Here is a 17650-nt window from a genome sequence, read left to right on the forward strand (position 1 = left end):
AAAATGAAATAAAAGTTTGAAATAACTTTCAAATAACACTTAAGTTAAATAATAATTATTTACTACTTATACTAATAATGATAGTAAAACATTGTTCCCATGCAAATTACTAACATATATGCTATTTAGTAACGTTGAAGGTTAATTGAACGTAATTATCCCCTCTTAATGTTTCCGAACCAATGTAGCCATAAACTATGTAAAACAAAGACACTACGTTCTGCACATTGATTGTATATTTTCTGTACGTGATAAATGTTGTTGTTTTTTCCATTTTAACTCTGAGGTCCTGACACACGCGAGTTTATATCAAATAGGTTAGCGAATATTTCTGCGATACTGCGATAATGAATTTCGTAAAGCGTTTTGGTTGTACTCATAATTGGAAAAGTTTTTGAAAATTTTGTACTCGTTGGAAGTCCCACATTATTATCTAAATACATTTAAATACATATATAACGATTTATATAGTTCTAGTAGCTTTCATGTTTGTTTGTCTATGCGAATTGTGTGTATAAACTTGAACATAAGAGGGCCACATGTTCAACATATTGTTATACAACGCAGACGATTGTCAAGCAGGGTTTCGAAGATTTAAAAAACATAAATAGCAAGCAACCGTTTTCTGTACCTAGTATTAACACAAAAAATAATGCGATTTTATTTTCGTACACGATTATATTTAGCTTAGTGTAAAACAAATAATGATATTTCCTTGTTTATAGCACAGAAACTTCATTCCACCGCAAAGGACAACAGTGCACTTATCTAAAAGTTACCCAAATATCTATCTTTAAAATAAATGTATGCCTAGGGAAACTACATAAAATACTTAATGCAGTTTAAACGGAGAACCTCAGTTCACAAAATTTTTTGGGCAACATAATGTCATAATTACACTATGTATCTCATTTGAATAACGTATAATTTTATATTTCTGAATGAATGAAAACATTTTCAAAACTTTTTTGAATTAATTTCATTGGTTTACCAGAGCAAATTACTTTTCCTAACACATACAAATTAACTAATACAAATTTTAACATGCGATAACCATAAATAAATCAACAATAAAGCTATCATTTAATAACCACCAGGAACATTGACACATTTTTCCCATCGCACGTATGTTCAACTTTGAACATATGGTGATGACGTCAAAAAACGTTCATTTCAAGGAAGAAATATATATTTAATAGGTATCTAACTATCTGAGTACATAGCGACTAATAATAAATAAATAAGGTTGCATGGAAGAACCATATACTTATATTTCAAGTTTATGTATGATCGTTTATTATCTATTAATGCTACGAATTACGTGATGCATTTTTCTGATTTCGCAAAACACACATGATAATATGGACACGATAAAGGTAGAATTGGTGATATATGTTTAACTATAAACTATTTTTAATGAGCTTTGCATATGTTATTGCGAAAGAAGATACGCGTTTAACGAATTAGTTACTTCTCATGAAACTACACTCGGTTAAAATCGGAATTCAATTTGCTCGTACCTAACACATGGCTTTGACGAAATCACTTATTTATTAATATCTATACTATTCTTGTTTAGTTTTTACCCTTATAATATACATTATTAAATACTTGCTCATGAAAATTTACAACATTTAGGAATCGTTATAAAAAATCATGATATAATCATATCTTGTAAACAAAATCAAGAGAGTAATAGTTCATTAATCATTGAAATATTGTGCAACGCTTTCCCTTATATTATTTACCGATACCGATCCTAGAAATTCATCAATATAAACACAGAAAATTGTCATGATGTTTACAAACTTAGCATGTACCATACAGCTGCAAATCAAAGTGGTCTCGGTGATTTCTTAATGCATCTGCGTCCTACTTCTTATGCGTTGTATTCCAATATTACGCTGAGAGACCTAATAAATAGAGAATACTAGGTCGGTGCCGAATAAAGCAAAGTTTATTTTGCGAGGCTTAGAAAATCTGAACCACGAGCCTTGGCGAGTGGTTCAGATTTTCGTGCCGAGAAAGATAAACTTTGCTTTATTCGGCACCGACCTAGTATTCGATTTATCCCATCAATTTTCTTAGTCGTAAATTATTTCTTTAAACATAGAATAGGAAAATCGAACTAGACGGAAAATCCCAAAGATATTTTAAGCAAACATTGTTTCATTATTTTAATCGTGTCGAGCCTAATACATTACAAAAAGATCAGTAACCAACCTGTTTTTCGTTTATCATACCTCTACGTCCCCGATTTTTAAGAAATAATGAAAAAAAGACACTAAACAACTGCATCTTTAGCGTGAAACAACATGCATTGTGTCGTATGACGTATTAATAATGACGACACGAGTACGCGCACTTAATATTTGTAAATAATGTTTATTTGCTTTTTGAGTTGCATTATGTGTAAAAACTATATTACATCTTGGTATCAAATTGTTTGTTTTGTTAAATCTGATTCGATTTTACTAAAAATGATTACTTTATAGTTGATTCCGAGTAATATGAACATTCTTCGCCGCGCGTGACAGCTATATTTCAGCACTGCTGAAATAAAGGTAAATGTATTCCACAGTGGTTTATTTCGACAATGCACGTCTGATGATGGGATAAAATATGCATCAAACTGGCAAAATAGCTGCAACATTCAAACTGAACGCATTTTAATTGCATCGAATAACCTGGGAATACAACATAATATGTGTATTATCGAATGTCTTGTTTCGTCATGTACGTATGTTGTGTTCGCGAACAATACATTTTTTCAGACAAAGGAAGAACATCGATACAATTAAGGATACACAACGCAAGATTTCATAAATAATAGCAAAACAATTAATACAAACATCAACATACTATTGCTTTTATGTTTAAACATTCAAATTAACCATTGAATCGTTTTATTGTATTTTCGATATTGACAATTTGATTATTTTTTAAAATACGCTCAAAGCTAAAAAGAGTAACCGACAAGAAATGTATGTTAACGACAAGATTTAGTTACCGGAGGTCCTGTACTTCACAAACATTTTTATAAAAAAGGATTACGCTGCTAAGCACAAATACCAACAAATATATCTAGATATGAATATTAAGAATGCATCTCAATAAAGCAACTACATAAAGCGTGTAATACAGAGTAGTTTTTGTGCGTGTAAAAAGCTCCTCTTCTCAACAAGGCGATATTTGTATCTGTATATTTTAGCTCACCTGAGCACAACGTGCTCATGGTGAGCTTTTGTGATCGCCTTTTGTCCATCGTGCGTCGTGCGTTGTGCGTTGTGCGGCGTCAACATTTGCCTTGTTAATTCTCTAGAGGCCACATTTATTGTCCAATCTTCATATAATTCGGTCAGAAGATTGGTCTCAATGATATCTTGGATGAGTTCGAAAATGGTAACGTTTTCTTGAAAAACATGGCTGCCAAGGGGCGGGGAATTTTTTTTATATGGCTATATTTGACTTTTGAAAAATCTTGTTAACACTCTAGAGGCCACATGTATAGTCTGATCTTCATGAAACTTTGTCAGAAGATTCATCCCAAAAATATCTTGGACGAGTTTGAAAATGATGCCGATTAGTTGAAAAACATGGCCGCCAGGGGGCGGGGCATTTTTCCTAATATGGCTATAGTAAAACCTTGTAAACACTCTAGAGGCCACATTTCTTTCTGATCTTCATGAAACTTGCTCAGAAGATTTGTCCCAATGATATCTTAGATGAGTTCAAAAATGGTAACCTTTGCTTGAAAAATGTGGCTGCCAAGGGGCGGGGCATTTTTCCTTATATGGCTATATATGGCTATAGTAAAACCTTGTTAACACGCTAGAGGCCACATTTATTTTCCGATCTTCATGAAACTTGGTCAGAAGATTTGTCCCAATGATATCTTAGATGAGTTAGAAAATGGTAGCGTTTGATTGAAAAACATGGCCGCCAGTGGGCGGGGCATTTGTATATGGTTATATATGGCTATAGTAAAATATTGTTAACACTCTAGAGGCCACATTTATAGTCCGATCTTCATGAAACTCGGTCAGAAGATTTATCTTAATAATATCTTGGACAGGTTGAAAACTGATGCTGGTTGGTTGAAAAACTTGGCCACCATGGGGGCGGGGCATTTTTCCTTATATGGCTATAGTAAAACCTTGTTAACACTCTAGAGGTCACATTTATTTTCCGATCATCATGAAACTTGGTCAGAAGATTTGTCCAAATAATATCTTGGATGAGTTCGAAAATGGTTTTGGTTGCTTTTAAAGCATGGCCACCAGTGGCGGTGCATTTTTATGCCCCCTTTCGAAGAAAAGGGGTTATATAGTTTTCGCACTGTCCGTCAGTCTGTCAGTCTGTCTGTCTGTCAGTCTGTCTGTCTGTCAGTCTGTCTGTCAGTCTCTCTGTCAGTCTCTCTGTCTGTCACACTTTTCGTGTCCGCTCTCTAATTCAAATAGTTTTCATCCGATCTTACCAAACTTGGTTAGAAGTTGTATCTAAACAATATCTAGGTCAAGTTTGAATATGGGTCATGCCGGGTCAAAAACTAGGTCACGGAGTCACTTAGTGCATTTCAAGGATTTAGCATGGTGTACGCTCTCTGATTGAAGAAGTTTTCATCTGATCTTTACCAAACTTGGTTAGAAGTTGTATCAAGACAATATCTAGGTCAAGTTCAAATATTGGTCATGCCGGGTCAAAAACTAGGTCCCGGGGTCACTCAGAGCATTTCAAGGATTTAGCATGGTGTCCGCTCTCTAGTTTATGTGGCTTTCTGATTTATTTTGATTTTCTAATACGTTTTTATGCCCCCGAAGGAGGGCATATAGTGATCGGACTGTCCGTCCGTCTGTCCGTCACACTTTGCGTTTAGATTTTGAAAAATGCTCAAAACTTCTATGGCGCTTCAGATAGCAATTTTATATTTGGCATGCATGTGTATATGGACAAAGCCTTTCCATACGCACACAAAGTTTGACCCTGTGACTTGACCTTGAACTTAGGGTCCGCGTTTAGGATTCGAAATCTGCGTTTAGGTTTCGAAAAAAGCTCATAACTTCTACCAAGCGTTTATAGGGGGCATAAGTTATCCTATGGTGACAGCTCTTGTTTCATATATGGCTATATATGGCTATAGTAAAACCTTGTTAACACTCTAGAGGCCACACATTTTTTGTCCAATCTTCATTAAATTTGGTCAGAAGATTGATCTCAATGATATCTTGGAGGAATTTGAAAATAATTATGTTTGCTTGAAACACATGGCTTCCAAGGGGCGGGACATTTTCCCGTATATGGCTTTAGTAAAAAAGTGTTAAAACTCTAGAGGCCACATTTACTGTCCTATCTTCACGAAACTTGGTCAGAAGATTTATTCCGATAATATCTTGGACAAGTTTAAAAAAATGATGCCGGTTGGTTAAAAACATGGTTGCCAGGGGGCGGGGTATTTTCCTTTTATGGCTATAGTAAAACCTTGTTAACACTCTAGAGGTCACATTTATTTTCCGATCTTCATGAAACTTGGTCAAAAGATTTGTCCCAATACTATCTTGTTATCTCAGGTGAGCGACGTTGGGCCTTTCAGTCCCTCTTGTTTAAATGTATAGTTTCAATGATCATAACAAGAATAGGAGATTGTCAGATCGAGAGTACTCTAAAATTTCGTTATTTTGCGGTATTGATATATTGACAATAGTTATAGCCATTAATCAGCAAAATAGGCAGACTTCAATTAAATCACTTAGCCTAAAGATTATTATTCAACTTCAAGTTTGGCTAAAAACGCATTAAATGTGCGTGTGTCATTCTAATTGCTATATGTAAAGTGATATTTTGTTAATATGCATCTTTATCTGAAAACAGCTGTTCATGGCAGTAACTCTTTTCTAAGTTCTTATAGTTGAAGTAATTGGCATACAACACCTAAACGTTAACCGCGTAAACTATGCGTTGCATGTTATGGATCAGATGTCACTGACATTAAATTTTCAAGAAAAATGCACCGATCTGGTTTGGACATATCTAGATATTTTATCAGCAACTTACTTTTATAAAGGCAGCGATTGATTGTTGGGAAAACAATTACAAAGAAAGATTACAAATGTATTGCTTGCTTGTTATCTTTAAAGCAAAACAATTGAATACATTGGTAAGAATAAATATAATGTCATCCCTTTTTACGTTTGATATGCGAATGAACGACTTTAGATAAATATTTGACGACACGTTTCAATTGCTCTAGGATAAAATATCACACTCTGGTTAAAAGCAAATTAGGTATTGGCGGTAAGCGACTCTATTTCAGTTGTCATTTATGTACTGCTAATGGTTAAGTTAATATTTTGTGAAGCATCTACATTAAACAAATAGATTTACAACGCTAGTTATACGTGTTTTACTAAAATTTAAAAGCTCTGATTTTAAACTTTCTTAACGATGGTTGTAACGCACATTATAAACCGTTGTATCACAGTAGAAGATATTTAACTTCCTCGAAGTCATACTGTGTTTTTCATTTTCGGAGCATGACATGGTGAGGTTTCTCTCCTACATAACGCAATTGCTAGTGTCAGTGAAAGTTTGATACTTTATAAGAGCGCAGTTCCTATCTGTAACAAAATATTTAACCTGCAAAATGCGAACTCATTTCCCTTACAGAAACATATTGTTTGCTGCAACTTTGCGGCAACTTTGCGGCAATCTGTTTTGCTTGCGGGAAGGTTTGCAAGAACTTTGCAGGACTTTGCGGCTAACCGCAAAGTTTCTGCAAAGTTGCCGCAAAGTTGCAAGAACTTTGCGGCTAGCCGCAAAGTTTGCAAGAAGTTAGCAAGAAACTTTTTCAAAATATAAATGTTGCAGGAACTTTGCAAGAAATTTTTATTAAAAAAATTGACATTGCAGGAACTTTGCAAGAAACTTTGATATACTATTGATGTTGCAGGAACTTTGCCAGAAACTCCGGATTTTATGACAAAATGTTAATGCCCTACATGTCAATATAAGAATATGAACTGAGTTTGATCCTATCAATAGTACTGTTGTAAAAACTCTAAACATTGGCTTACTATAGTAATAGTAGTTTTTTAGTAAAAAATGGGCATACTTTCAAAAAAATGCATCATAGAGTTGCCTACTCTTGCCTGATTTAAAGGGGCCTTTTTACGTTTTGGTAAATTGACAAAATTAAAAAAAAGTTGTTTTAGATTCGCAAATTTTCGTTTTAGTTATGATATTTGTGAGAAAATAGTAATACTGAACATTTACCATGCTCTAAAATATCCATTATATGCATCTTTTGACGATTTGAAGACATGAAAATTATAAAGCGTTGCAACGCGAAACGATTGAATAATTTGGAAAGATCTGTTGTTGCCTTTTTATTTTGGGAAACTACGAGGATTGCTTATATAAGTAAACAATACATCCGCTCATAGCATGAGCACGGATGGTCGAGTGGTCTAGGCGGGATACTTTTTACTCCAGGACTCCAGGGGTCAGTGGTTCGAGCCCAGTTGAGGATTACTTTTTATCTTTGTTTAATTGTATTCTTGTTTTTTTACTAGAGATTTTTAGGTCCAATGTTTAAATTTATACTTATAAAGTATGTTATGACAAGCTTCAAAACTTGCCAAAATCTGCCCCTTTAAATGTGAGGTCTTTAATGTAAACAACTGCGCAACATTACAAACAATAAAATATGTCAATGGACTAAATAATATTTCAAAGTAGCATCAAGACAAGAATGCAGAAGCTCAGGTGATAAGTGTGGTAGATCTCCTTGTTCTTTGAATAGTACGTTAAGTTAAATAGGGAAATAATATAAAAACATTAATTGTATGTTAAGTATGTTTATTTAAAAGTGCAATCTTTTTAATTTCTATTGGTATGAACATGTATTTACAAAAATTAATTCAGTAGAATCTCTTCCTTATTTTGGAGTTATTCTTCAGACGACAAAAGCACTGACACAGGATGCTGGACGTTCGACTTCAGGTGCTTGACGAATACTATTTTTTGAGTAAAAAGTGGGAATAACTCTTACAAATTCTTGACAGAGTTGTCGCCTCAAGTCAATAGAAGTATATAGGTCATCGAATTATAATTTGCATAAAGTTTCTAGTTGAAAATGGCCATTATAGTTATGTTCTAAGTCAAAACAAGGGTAGATAACTTTATGAATACAGGTCACAGGTTTACCAGCCTTGCCACTATGGAGTGGACATATGTCCTGGGTCCAAGTTTGAAGTGGAATCTAGAATAGTTTTTAATACAAAATTGACTTAAAGAAAAACTTAAATTCACTAAATTTTGACCTAACACGTGCCACTGTATATTTCAACTTTTAACAGTAAATAATATACTAGTATTAATACTAAAATTTTCTATCGTTATCACAGATATACAAGTTTCCTCTTTAGCCAAGAATCTTAACAATTCACGCTGACTCAGATGGCAGATTGAGTTTCTTTCAAACCTTCCCGAAATCAAAAAAGTTTGCCGCAAAGTTGAAGCAAAGTTGCAGCAAAGTTGCCGGAAAGTTGCAGCAAACATTCTGTTTCTGTAAGGGATCTCTTCTGATTGGTTCATCGCAGATTTTGAGCCAAATTTGAATGTGTAAACATGCATAGATCCACGCAGGACCTAGCTGTTACTGGTTTGAAATGTAGTTTGAAAGCAATGTTTGGACTTTTTAAAGTTAAAGTTTTAACAATATCCTGAAATACTGACTTTGATGAACATTCTTAAACAATTAAGTAGAATGTGGAAATCAACAGTTTGTGTGTCAACAAGTCTAAAGGAGGAATTCAGTGAGTTATGAAGTGACCCCTTTGGAAATGCTTTGAACTATTAAACAGGTTTGTATTGTTTTCCTTATAATGTTACGTTTAATGTAATGATATTGTTTAACAGTTACAAATACCTGTATTAGTGGGTGGTTTACCTTTAAAATAAATGATGAAACAAATCATCTTTGCTGTAGGTCACATAACAGACATATTAAGTCAGTCAAAGGTATCTCTGTCTTACAAAACCAACAAGTTGTAACAATCAATTGCTTAATCAGCAAATGAAATGGCAATGTAACCAATACTTACATGTATTTATGAATAACTTCTCTGCCAAGAAATGTTAAGCCTTTTTTTTCACTTACATATATAAAAAGCTATTGCTATCGCTTAAAAGTTGTAAAGAAAAAACTTAATATGATATAGTTTGTAACTCAATCAAAATTATACAATAGTCAATTAAACATAAAACTTTTCTGTTTTAGGTTTATCTTTGGTGAAGCATTCATATGACATTTCTAACATTTTCACAAGAAAGCTATTTGTATGCTTGCAATTTCATTTACAGAACATTAACCATGTGATAATTTTGCAAGAACTTTGCGGCAACTTTGCGGCAACTTTGCGGAAACTTTGCAAGAACTTTGCGGCAAAGTTACCGCAAAGTCCCGTATGCAAATGAAGTTTGCGAGAACTGTACAAGAACTTTGCGGCAACTCTGCAGCAACTTTGCAAAAACTTTGCAGCAAAATTACCGCAAACTCATATATGCAAATGAAGTTTGCAGGAACATGGCATGAACTTTGCAGCAAACTTTTACCATGTAAATTAAGTAAGCGGCAAAGTTGCTGCAAACCCGTATGCAAATGAAGTTTGCAGCAAGGTTGCCGCAAAGCTCATTTGCAAAAATTTGCAAGAAAGCATGTTTGCAGCAACTTTGCTGCAACTTTGCTGCAAATTAGCAAAAACAGTTTGCAGGAGGCCTGTTTTTTCGTCAAGGGTTAGGTTTTGCTTTCAACTGTTCATTGAAATCATTAGAATCAGCAACACTGATGTAGTGTTAGTCATACGTGTTGTTGAATACGTTGAGTATTTAAAATGCAACCACATCACTTGTAAGTAATGGCTGCTTCAATTAAAATAGTTTTGAAAGACTATTATTGATATTTAATATGATATTTACTGCTCCTTCTGGAAAAGCTGTATGAAATCTTGACAAGGTAATATTCTTTCGGTTATTTAGTTGTATAAATGAATGTATGAAACGTTCATGTCTTCGTTACAAAATGTTGGAAAATACAATGGTTTCTCACATCAATATTTATTCAAACGAAACATTTTAAACACATTCTCATAAACCGCAGTTGAAGAATGCGTTGCTTAAAAGCGAACATAACATGGATATAACAAGAATACTCATCAATAAGGTACACATCAAATAAACTACTAGGTCTAGTGTAAGAAGATTCATGTTCATATTGATTTGAACCTTCTTTGAATGTATATTCGGGAAAAAGTATTCGCTGTGTTGTACTGTCGGACTGTTAAGAGCCTTCTTAATATAATGGTACATATATCAAACAAATGGAATTATGAAATAGATGGAAGCAGACATGCTTTACGTTGCGTAAATATATACAGTTTGTGGCAACTAATATAATGAGGCTAGTTAATTTTCGAAACATACTAAAATTAAGTGTTTGTTCCAGTAAACAAATTTCAGCCGTGTTATGCCGCACTATAATACTACTATACAAATAGCAATATATAACAATATCGTGTGACAACACTGTTTTTGCTTCGAAACAATATATCGTGTTGAATTAGTAATTAAAACAAGCAATTACTTCTTCAAAACATAAAAGTATTAATTATTCAATGTTCGTTTTTTTCTGAATCACATCAAATAGTAGATGCTTACAAAGTATTTCACTATGAAAACAGAATATTGCTCTAAATTGATACAATTTATTTCAACTGAAGTTGACGTGATTTCTTATTAATGATAAAATCTACCAAAAACATAATAATAAGACTTATCATGGATAAGGCTGTATTATTTGAAATCTACAGACAGATCATTTTAACAATATTGCAAATAACTGTGTGAATAACTGAATAACATGTTGCATGAGATTCGTTTAGTCGTATAAATTTAACTGTATCCGTCACAATAACTTATTTAACCTGCTTTTACTGAAAATAAACTAGTGTTTTCAATTTTCAAACAGTGCGTTTTTATACTGCTTTTTAATATATCAAAGTATCTTTCTTTATCAGCCGCTAGGAGGCAATTGCGATTCCACGCACCTATGCCAAGAAAACATAGCGTGTTGTTACGCCTTATTTTAAAAATAAAGTATTTTATTTGCAGTGTGTAGAACAGTACATATATAGTTCAATTTCCGTTGTATCCAACAACTAGATCGCAATGTAACCTAGTTAAACGAGCATACCATTTTAACCGTTCTCAACACGCTAACGTTATTAAACATTTCTTTCAAATAGATATGAATTTAACAAAATATCTTTGAGACAAAACCGTTTTCGTAAAATAAATGACAATTCAAGAGCATTATACTAGTTTTTCAGCTTAGAAACATGAATGAATAATTCTTAAATTATTCGCCATGTTTGAAATACTGTTCGCAAACAAATAGTATAAGTGCCCTGCCTGTTTTAATTTGTATTAATCTATAATAGATTTAGAAACCAAATACCTATCTTCCTAGTTAATGTATGCTCAGTTATAATACAATAATGCAATAAATCAATTATCGCATGTGTTCGTCAGATATTTAACGCAAAATAATTACTATAAAATCAGCAGAGTCCGGAGGGGGAGCTTTTAAATAATTCCAATAAAGATACATATAAAGGTTCTGTGCTATTATAATGAAAGAACAATAACTTCTTTTGGGTATGTACATTTAAGTTTTAGAAAGATAAACATAACTCAATAGTAAGTATAGTAAGTATATTGCACGCTGAACTCTCAACACAAATTAGTTTTATTTTTATAAGTACAACGACTCTAAACAGAAGCTTTGTTTTGTTTATCCTGATGGAGACACGGATGTCAGAAAGATAAAATAATTCGGATGTGATTTTCTCGAATGCCAAGGGATTTATCGCGCAATTGCATTTGATTCGCGTTCTGAGAAAACTGTGCATAATGCATGTGCGTAAAGTGTCGTCCCAGATTAGCCTGTGAAGTTTAAGGCTAATCAGGGAAGACACTTTACGCCTAAATTGGATTTTTGCTAAGAAGAGACTTCATTAAAACGAAAAAATCCATAAAAGCGGAAAGTGTCGTCCCTGATTAGATGTGCGAACTGCACAGGCTATTCTTTGACGACACTTACGCACATGCATTATGTCCAGTTTTCTCAGAACGCGACTAATATGAATACATTAAATCGATTGACGTTACTGTACGTTACGCGTTGAACGCCGTCCCTGAACATGTATGCAGTATACATGTGAATGTATACTGAAAGCATTGAAATGGTGTTGTATAACATCCGCTAGCGGTCGTTAGAAAATTATGCTAATATACTTATAATCAAATTAAAAAATAGTTGATAAACAAATAGAGTATAATGCATACACCTTCTGGGAGGGGGTTGAATGTGCAATGTCCTCATATTAGCCGCATACTATACAGTTCTCAAATCGCAATTTAAAGTTGTGTAAGCACTGACAATGTGCCTTTTTTGTCTAAAATGTCGTACTAAAAATAAAGTTATATCCTTCTAGATAATAATGCAACTGATAACAAAAGCTTACTTATGGTAATATTACTTCAATAATGTCGCAAAGTATGCGAGTAAACTCCGTTATATATATGTGTGTGTGTACAATATACCCGTCGATAAAGCGGTGCTGTTCAACGGGCAATATGAGCCGTCGGAGCCGCCAGAGCCGCCAAAGCCGTCGGAGCCGCCAGAGCAGTCAGAGCCGTCGGATTAAATTAATTTGAAGGAACACTAACCACTTGACTATTTTTTTATATAAAGGACTTACTGAGTAAGGATTGACCAGTTAAGAACCAGTGAAGAACAGTGAAGTTATTGCATTAAATTAAAATTTGCATCATGTTAATTTGTAAACGGACTATTTAAAAAATGTTAAACTAACTAAACTATTAAAATGAGTTATTCTTATATTTAGAAAAACAAAAATTTTCCAATGTGGTGAAACAGAAAATTTACAGTCCACAAAAATAAATTTATTCACCACATTGATTGGTCCCGCGAACCGGAAATCTAAACATTTGGAATACACGTGGTCGTGTTAAACATTTGTGATTGGGTTTAAAAATATAGAGTTTAAAGGAATTATATGGATTTGTTGGACACATATCAATGACCAACTTCATTGAAAATAATAAAATTAAGATATGTAAACGAATAGAACTGAAATTTAAACTTCAAAATGTCGGCTTTAAGGTACGTTAAAGCAGTAAGGACAAGGTACATAAACAGCCTTGAAAAAGAAATCAATTCTGCCAAGGATATTCTTAATCAAGACTCAGGAATACGTGGATATAATCAAAACCAAAAATGAAGTAAACACGTGTGTTCAGATGTTCAGATAGTGATAAGGTTGAAATACATTGTGTAAAGTACATTTCTGCATTAGGTGACAGTGAGGACGATGAAAAAGAATTTGACAAGGTCATGTACGAGGATATGTCTGTATGTGACAGAGCTACTAGATACGTTAGTTTGCTGGAACAGTTAAATAAGAACATTGTTTCTCAATTAGCAAGTAAAAAGATACATAAGAAAAGGTACTTCCTGTACAAGAGGAGCTGAAGATCTTCATTTTGGAGCAGAGTCTCCGTCAACGAGAGTTCACCGAACGTCAAAGTGCACAGCAACATGAATTCATGGAGTATATATATGATGAAAAGACATCAACAGGTAGCTGACGTTCCCATCGAATCACGTTCGACGTCAGTTAAATTACCCAAACTTGAACTGAAATCATTCTTCGGCGACAAAGCAAACTGCCCGGAGTTCTGGGATAGTTTTGAGTGCACTATCAACAAAAATGCAAGTCTGTCCGATATAGAAAAAATTAGTTATCTCCAGAGTTAGCTCGGCGGAGAAGCAAAAAGGGCAATATCAGGACTTTTGTTGTGTAATGACAACTATCGAATAGCTGTCGACATACTGAATGATCGTTTCGGAAAGAAACAGGACATTATCGACATTCATTATTCGGAAATTATGAAAATTGCACAACCCCAAAATAACGTACATAGGTTGCGACAGTTTATGTTTGGATCGGTATGATCGGCATCTTCGAAGCCTTGATGTAATGGGAGAGAATACCGATCAGAATATTTTTGTTTCAATGATCAAGACGAACTTTCCGAGAGAAATCCTGTTACACATTGAGGTTCAGAAAAAAGGTGGCAAAAAGTGGACCTTAAATGAGCTCCTTTGCAGCTTACGGACATATATTGTCGCACGTGAGCGTTCAGAGCAAAACGGTATTTCAACCCAAGACGAAAAAAATAGAGGATCGTTAAACGGGTCGCCTATGAAAATCAAGCGTCAAAACTCGTCTCTAAAGGAGCTAATAAAGAGACTCCATTTCAACGGCGCACATCGGCGAAGGCATTATTGACTGGATCCCCGGAAAATTAGAATTATTGAAAAAATGCCGATACTGTGAAAAAGGTCATTGGAGTGACGAGTGCAATGAGTTCAAGACCATTGACGAGAGAAAAAAGATATTGAGAGGGTCTTGTCATATAAGTTTAAGGCAATGGCACAAATATGAGGAATGCAGACGGAGCAAACTATGTGTGTATTGTGGCAAAAAGGACGCCCATCACCGTTGTTTATGCCCGAAAAGGTTTGCTACAAAAAGCAATGCTGGAAATGACTGCGCAAATGTCATGAATGAAACAGAATTCAGTTTACCTAGCGAAGAAAGTATTTCTCATAATGTTCTGGTATCGACCGGAGAAGTAGTTTTCATGCAGACGGCAACAGCGGAGGTTAATTCGCCGGCCAATAAAAGTAGTTTGAATGTACGCCTGCTGGTAGACTCAGGATCACAAAGAACTTACGCGTGCTGGTAGACTCAGGATCACAAAGAATTTACGTAACGGCGCGCTTGGCGGAGAAGTTAGAATTACCTAAAGGTAAACAGCAAGAAATAAAACTAGTTACCTTTGGCAGTAAAACATCAAAAGTGATTAAAACACTTTCCACAAAATTCAACTTGAAGCTGAAGAACGGATAATATATGACTATAAGTGCGAATATTCTACCAGAAATAACAGGTTGTGTTGAACGCAAAAGATTGAATTTAAGTGAGTGCCCAGAATTACAACAAAACTCGAACAACATTGATCTAGCGGACACAATACCAACTTAGAATGAGAAGGTGACTTTGGATATTCTAGTTGGAAATGACTTCTATCTTGAAATTGTATTGTCGCAAAGAATAGAATTACAACCTGGGTTATACTTATTGAATTCGAAACTTGGATGGCTTCTAGCTGGAAGAAAATCTGATAGTGACTCGACGATGGAATCCGTCAGTATGCTTATACTAACGTACGGATCAAGCATCGAACAGTCGGTTACATGTACGACACTTGATAGCTCATTACGAAAACCGACAGACATTGGAGATTTTTGGACAATGTAATCTATTGGGATAATAAATGATCCGACAAGAAATGATGACGAAGTAGCAATGCAAAAATTCAAAGAAACATTGAAGTTTGAAAATGGTCGTTATCAAGCAGCTTGGCCCTGGAAAAATGATACACCCAAATTGTCATTAAACCGTGGCCTCGCACTAGGCAGGTTAAGGTCAACAGTCGGAAGGTTGCGTGATAAGCCTGAATTACTTAGACAATACGACGCCGTCATCTAAGAACAATCACAGATGGGGGTCATTGAGAAATTAGATAAGAGTATAACAGACGGTGTAACACACTATCTGCCACACCTCGCTGTGGTCACGCCTCAAAAAACAACAACAAAGATCCGCCTCGTGTACGATGCTTTCTCTAAAACAAACAAACAATGGAATCGTTTGAATGAATGTCTACTAAGAGGACCTGTGCTGTTACACGACCTTTGTGGTATTTAACTGCGATTTTGTACTTATAACGTAGGAGTTGTTGCTGACATTGAAAAAGCCTTTCATCAGTTGGATTGCAAAGGGATCAATGAGATGTTATTCGATTTATATGGCTGAAGGATTATGAAAACAATTACACAAACGATGACAACATACAATAGTACAGATTTTGTCGCGCACCGTTTGGGGTAATATCTAGTTCTTTCATCCTTGGTGCCACAATTGATCACCATTTAGAAACATATAATACAAATCTTGCAGACAAACTTAAGAACAACATATATGTTGACAACCTAATAACCGGCGCAGATACAGACAACGAAGCTTTTATCATGTACACCAAGGCAAATGTCATGTTTAAAGAAGCAGGCATGAACATTAGTGAGTGGTCAACAAACTCAGTCTTTGTAAATATCATAATTCAGAGTGAGGAGAAATCGTCGATGTCTACAATCAAAGTACTGAGTCATTACTGGAACACGAATCAAGACAGCAACAACTCCTACGTCATTGAAAGAAACGTCTCTTATGAACAGTTTGGTATGCAAACGAGCAATCCTTAAAGACTTAGCTCCAGTATTTCATCCGCGAGACTTTGTCTCCCCGTGATTTTGAGGGGGAAGGTGCTCCTACAAGAATTATGGAGCAAAGGACAAAATTGGGACGATGAGTTGGATGCAAACGATATTGAACGGTGGCCGCACATTAAGGTATCACTGGCGGATATTACGGATGTTTCATTACCAAGATGTATTGCAATGAAAACAGAACATGTGTGTTACATACACACTATCATGTTTTTGTGATGCATCGGCAAAAGCGTATGCAACAGCAATTTATCTGCACCAAGAAATGGACAATAATGCAAAGGCTGATTTGGTATTCGCAGTCAATACTCGCACCAATGCAACAAACAACAATACCAAGACTGGAATTATAGGCTGATGTTATTGCTGTTAGGTGTGCTACATTTGTGTAAACACAGTTACATATACCAATTCAACACATTCTAGTTTGGAGCGACTCTCAATTTGTTTTAAATTGGATAAAAAATAAATGTACATTTTCTGTTTTCGCTGGAAATAGAGTCAAGGAGATCGTAAAAGCTAAAAATGTTGAATTTAGATATGTGTCGAGTAGGGAAAACCCCGCTGATGTAGCTACCAGAGGAGCAAGTGTTCAACAACTCAAAGAGTCTATATGGTGGCATGGACCAAAATGGTTTGAAAAGCCAAGTACAGAGTGGACAACAAACAATGAAAACGAACACACCTCAATCAGCGAAAGCTTGATGACGGCTATACATTTAGGTGAAATTGATGTAAACCAGGTGAATGCAGGAATGCAGGAAAAAGCCACCATTTGAAATCGACATCGAGAAGTACTCTTCGGTCACTAGGCTTATACGAGTTACTGCTTTTGCAATATGATTTCTTAATCAATTAAGAATACACAGCTTCTCTACTGGTCCACTGAACAGCGAAGAATTAACTGTTGCGGAAACCATATGGGTACGATACATTCAACGTGAACATTATGGTGAAACAATCGACGCAATAAAAATAAATTAAAGCAACAGTATACAAAAACAACTTGGGCTAATTAAAGACAATGATCGACTTTTGCAATGCAAAGGAAGAATGTGCAATGCTGAATTAAATGAGGCTATGCGACAGCTTATTTTGTTGCCAAAGCAAAGTCATTTTACGCGCTTAATGATTGATAAAATGTACAGGGAGATT

This window comes from Dreissena polymorpha, chromosome 11 (genome assembly GCF_020536995.1).
Source record: "Dreissena polymorpha isolate Duluth1 chromosome 11, UMN_Dpol_1.0, whole genome shotgun sequence".
In the NCBI taxonomy this organism is placed as follows: domain Eukaryota; kingdom Metazoa; phylum Mollusca; class Bivalvia; order Myida; family Dreissenidae; genus Dreissena; species Dreissena polymorpha.